This window comes from Hipposideros armiger, unplaced genomic scaffold (assembly GCF_001890085.2).
Source record: "Hipposideros armiger isolate ML-2016 unplaced genomic scaffold, ASM189008v1 scaffold_194, whole genome shotgun sequence".
Lineage (NCBI taxonomy): Eukaryota > Metazoa > Chordata > Mammalia > Chiroptera > Hipposideridae > Hipposideros > Hipposideros armiger.
The window spans coordinates 412,618-418,207 of NW_017731544.1; the positions used below are offsets into that span (position 1 = coordinate 412,618).

At 37.4% G+C, this 5,590-nt stretch overlaps 1 protein-coding gene across 5 annotated transcripts in view; it reads left to right on the forward strand.

The window, feature by feature from the left end:
* The window catches only part of TMEM117 (transmembrane protein 117), a 474,959-nt gene that overhangs the window by 49,452 nt on the left and 419,917 nt on the right, over positions 1 to 5,590 (forward strand). The window lies entirely within an intron of this gene.

Consider the following 5,590-nt stretch of genomic DNA (forward strand, 5'->3'; position numbering starts at 1 on the left):
ACACACACACACACACGCACTTCATACCTCTTAATTCTTTCTTAAATTCTACCGTTTGCTTTTTGGCATCTGAAACAACACATCAAAACAGATTTTTTTATCATTCCAACCAGATGAGTTCATATAGCTAGTGGATAATTTTTGAAGAACTATATCATCCTGAATCTAATGACTCTAAGTCCTCATGACTTTTTTTTATTTTCTTCTAATGATGTTATTTTTCTCATAGTTATCATGTTTTTATACCCTCCTGGGTATTTTCAGTGTCAAGCTACACTTTCATGATATATTATGATTAATAATGATTGATAATAGGCCCTCCCTGAGTAATGATGAGTAATAGCAGACCTTAGTTGAACCCCACCTTTCTAGACCTGGCCTGTATCTGGCTGTGGGATGGGAGAATGTTTTCACCTCACCTGTAATCCATTTTAGATATCTAGGATGCAGGAAAATAGTGACTCCAGAGTCCCAGCAGTGAGTTGATCTTGGTGACCTAATCCAGTGTCCCGTAAACTCTGGGTGAGAGCACCATGTGATGTGGGTGTTGGATAACTTACTTCACAATGTCCCGCACAGTGGTTAGTTGTGCTGTAACAGGCTGCTTCTCTTACATAACACTTTCTTGAAATTCAACTCCTGAAGTGACTTCTTAGTATTTACAATAGAACCAGAGCCTGAGGAGATCTCCTGAAAGTAGGATTGGCTATAAGACAAAAGCGGCCTTAGAAGCCGTTGGAAAAAGAACCTATCTGACTGATTTGAGAACGTCCAGATTCTTACTCCAGCCAAAGAAGACAGCAGTCATCTTCCGCTTGGCCTGGAGCATCTGTCAATCAATGGGTATCCATTGCGTGTATGTGATGTGCAGTCACTAAGCATTATGGCGAGGTCAAAAAGACCTTGAGAATGAAGCCCCTGCCTCCTCACAAAAATCTTTCAGAGTCCTGAGAGTTCAATTCAAGTTCTAATTCAACCACATGAGAGTAGCTGATGATTATACTGTTTTGTTTAGACTCATATTGCCTTGAAGTCTGGTCCTGAATATGTATGTGTAATTAGGAAATCTAAAATATTTCCCTTAGCTCCAATCGAAGGCATTCTAATAGCAATGAGCTTTATAAAAAGACATGAAGTAAAAGTTTAATTATCTAGAACACAGTTCTAACACTGAATATATTTACTGGTGGGTCCTCAGTCTAGACCACTGTGGCAATTTATGTTCATAATTTGTGAAAGATTCTGAACTGTCTTCTAGAGTATCAAAAAGATACACTTATTTTCAGTATATGCTAGGGGATTTTATTGTGTGCAGTGTAAAACATCAGTAGGCCATATATGCTTGTTGAGGTAGCCTCGTTTCTTGATCATTCTGAAAAAAAAGGAGTTCATCACATGGTGAATTTGGCATATTGGAATTATGTGGGGAGTTGTACTTTGTTTTCTTAAAAAGCCAATTCGATTAACGGAAGACTGGAAATTCATTTTACATGCATTTTCCCTACATTTCAAATTTTTTTTTGAGAATTTTTATGTTTATTTGAGTCAAACTGATGACATATGCCAGGGAGCAAGATCTCAAATGCTCCCTAATTCTCTTTGAAGTACAAAAATCACTAACTTTCGGGAATTAGGAAAACAGCTGTCATTCATTGAGCACTTCTCTGAGCTCAGCACAGTGCAAGGTACTTTACATCCATTCTCTTCAATTGTCCTAACTTGAATTAGCACAATCATTAGTCCTAAATGGTGTATTAGAAAGAAACTGAGATTCAAAGACAGTTAGAGCTGGATCTGCCACGACCTTGTACAAACTGCTTTTCTTATCTCTGAAGAGGTTTGTCATAAGGATTTATATATACTCATTTAATTCTTACATGTATATTAATATAACACTGGCCAAAATTGGTAGCATTCAGTGAGTATTTATAATAATCCTTTCCTGTTGAGCTGATTGGGTAAGAATTGAAAGTTCATTTTATTTTGAAATTTGGAGCCCATCTACATTTTTCTCAATCAATTTTCAAAATGCCCGGTTCTCCCCACTGCTGTAAAAATCTACTGGTGGCATTAGACAGCTGGAGTTTGCCTCAGCATACTACATTTGAATATGGTACTTAGTTTAGATACATTGTTTTTGGTATATTTGTTTGCTTGCTTGCTTTTTCCTTAAGATCTACCTTAGAGACCTGCTGGGGCAGTGTTCTGACTATAGGGGCAGCCACCACACAGAGGCCAGGAGTCTTGAGCATAACCCTTTTGGGAAATCATCCTTGATAATTTATTAAGAAATTAAAAAGAGAAATCAATTAGATCCTTTATTATACTTGAAGATACATACTCTCCTGCTTTTAAATTATTTTATATTCTCACTAATTCTTGTTTTCTTCAGGTTATTTTAANTCTCTCTCTCTCTCTCTCTCTCTCTCTCTCTTAAAGATTTTTTATTAAAATATAGCTAACATACAATATATTCACTTCAGGTGTACATCATAGTTATTCAACAGTACCCACCAGCACTATACATAGCTATTACTATATTATTGATTATATTTCCTTTGCTAAAGAAGTGATCACCATGATAAGTCCAGCACCATCTGACACTGTACTATGCTATCACAATATTATTGACTGTACTCCCTATGCTGTACATTACATCCCCAAGACTTATTCATTTTATACCTGGAACTTTGAACCTCTTATTCCCCTTTATCTTTCCCCATGTTTTAAATTTTTCAATTACAGTTGACATTCAAGACTATTTTATATTAATTTCAGGTACACAGCATAGTGGTTATACATTTATATAATTTACGAAGTGATCCCCCTGAATAGTACCCAGCTGGCACTATACATAGTTCTTACCATGTTATTGATTATATTCTCTATGCTTTACTTTATATCCCCATGACTGTTTTGTAACTACCAATGTGTATTTCTTAATCCCTTCGCCCTTTTCACCCTGCCCCTAAAGCCTCCCATCTATCACCCCAACAAATCTAGTATCCATATGACACCATACATAGTTGTTACAATATTATTCACTATATTCCTTATGCTATACCCTACATCCCCATGACTACTGTGTAAAAACCAATTTGTACATCTCAATCCCTTTCCCTTTCACCAACCCCCAACCTCTCTTCACATCTGTGTATCTATGAGTTTGTTTCTGTTTGTTTATTTATTTTGTTCTTTAGATTTCACTTATAAGTGAAGTCATACGACATTTGTCTTTTGCTGTCTGACTTACTATACTCAGCACAATATGCTCTAGGTCTATCCATGTTGTCACAGATGGCAAAATTTCATTCTTTTTTATGGCTGAATTATATTCCATTGTATATATGAACTACCTCTTTTTTATTCATTCATCCATTCAGGTTGCCTTCATATTTTGTCTATTATAAATAATGCTACAATAAACATATGGATGAGCATGTCCCTTTGAAGTAGCATTTGGGTTTCTTTGGATAAATACCCAGAAGTGAGATTACTAGGTCCTTTTTTATCTCTTGTTATAGCCTTTGTTTAAAGTCTATTTTGTCTGATGTAAGTATTGCTACCTCAGCCACCCTCTGTCTCACTCAACCACAATCTCTGCTGGTTTTCACAACCAGAAATTAGGGGGACTTCTCTCCCTAGACTGAGGAGCCTGGGGTAGCACTGGGACCCTTTGCTGTTTTAGTGGGGAACCTCCTCAGCTGAGATATCTCATCCTGATTTTAATGGTCACACGCGGGTGGAGGATCAGCCCATTCTGCGTCTCTGCCCCTCCTACCAGTCTGGAGGTGACTTCTTCTGTATGTCCTTGGTTGTAGGGCTTCGGTTAAGCAAGATTTCAGGTGATTCTCAATGATGGTTGTTTTGTAGTTCAGTTGTAATTTTGATGTGTTGGTGAGAGAAGGTAAGCACAGCATTTACCTTCTCTGCCATCTTGACCAAAACCCTTAAACCCATCTCTTAATGTTTCCTTTGGGAAACACCTTGTGGATCTTCAAGCTTTCTATCTGCTTTCTAAAAGTATATTCATATTCACTTATTCTAATATAATTTTGTCATAATTGGGGTACCCTAAAATTACCATATTCTCCTAATTGTTTTTTCCATTGTTTAAGAGCATTCTACATTTAGTGTCTCATCTTCTTTATTAGTTCTTCTTTATTCTTTAACCTCTTGTATTCCAGTGTTTTACCTAAAAAGTTTGCATAATTTCCCTTGAGAAAATATGATCACGCATTTATTCTTTTTGCTTCCACTGCTACCATCCTACTTTTTTCTTGAACCATGGAAACAGCCTCTTTCCTAACTGTACTCATTGGCAATCATTAATTCTTTATTCATATTCACATTGGAAGCTGCTGGCAAAATACTCCTTGTGTTGGGCGGTCCCCAAGACCAACTCCAGTTTTGATGATTGCCCAGGAAGACTCCCAGCCACTGCATATATCAGTGCTCAATGGCTGTGATTTATTATGGTAAAAGGATACAAAGCAAAATCAACAATGGAAAAGGTACATAGGACAAAATCCTGGGGAAACCAGCCACAAGCTTCCAGAGTCCTTTCCCAGTGAAATTACACAGGACACACTTAATTCCCCCAGCAAGGAGTTGTGTAAAATGCTGCCAGCCAGGGAAGCTCATTAGAGACTCAGTACCCAGAGTTTTTACTAGGGACTAATCATATAGGCATGTTTTCCTGGCACATGCCCAAATTCCAGACTCCCAAAAGGAAAGCAGTTGTTTAGTATAAACCATATTATTTATACATATGAGTACAGTTTAGGTACAGTGACACAGCCTTATTAGTTACAGAATGATGGGAACCCTTCCAAAATCCAAATCCCCACATGCCAACCAAGTGCCAACTTTGCAAACAGGCCTTTCTAAAGATAGAAGTTCAGGCCTGCTATGTTAACTCTTTTCTGCACACTTCTCCTAAAGTGTAGCTCTGATACTCATTCATTAATGAGATATTTATTGAACATCTACTATGCATTGGGCACTGTGTTAGGCACTGGAGTGTAAGGGTAAACCAAAATAGATGAAATTCCTGTCTTGTGTTGCTTTAGATTTAGCATGGAAGATAAAAAAAATGTATTGCAATGTCAGGTGGTAGTCAAAGTTATGAAAGAAAATAAAGCAGTTTAATGAGATAAAGAGCAACAGGGTGGGGTGGACACTATTTTAGATGGGGTCACCAGGGAAGGCCTGTCTGAAGAAGAGAGATTTTTAGTAGCAACTCAAAGGAGTATCCGGGAAGAGGGAGTAGCAAGTGAAAGGTCCAGAGATGAAATGAGCTTGGTGTTCCAGAAACAGCAAGCAGCTTAGTATAGATGGTGTGAAATGTATTGGGTTGTCGGAAAAGTCATGATGCATGTTTGCGACAGATGGCACTAGTTCATTTTGGGAAGCACTAGAGTCATTCACATCTATGTTATTGCTATGTCATTTGACAACTGACAGGTCTAGCTTCGTTCAAAAAAAAATTGAGTGATTTGGTTGAGCTTTGGAGATTTTACAAGTTGAAGATGGAAGACCAAACAGTGCATTTTTGCCATATTTTACTATTTTATTTCCTTAAAGGGAA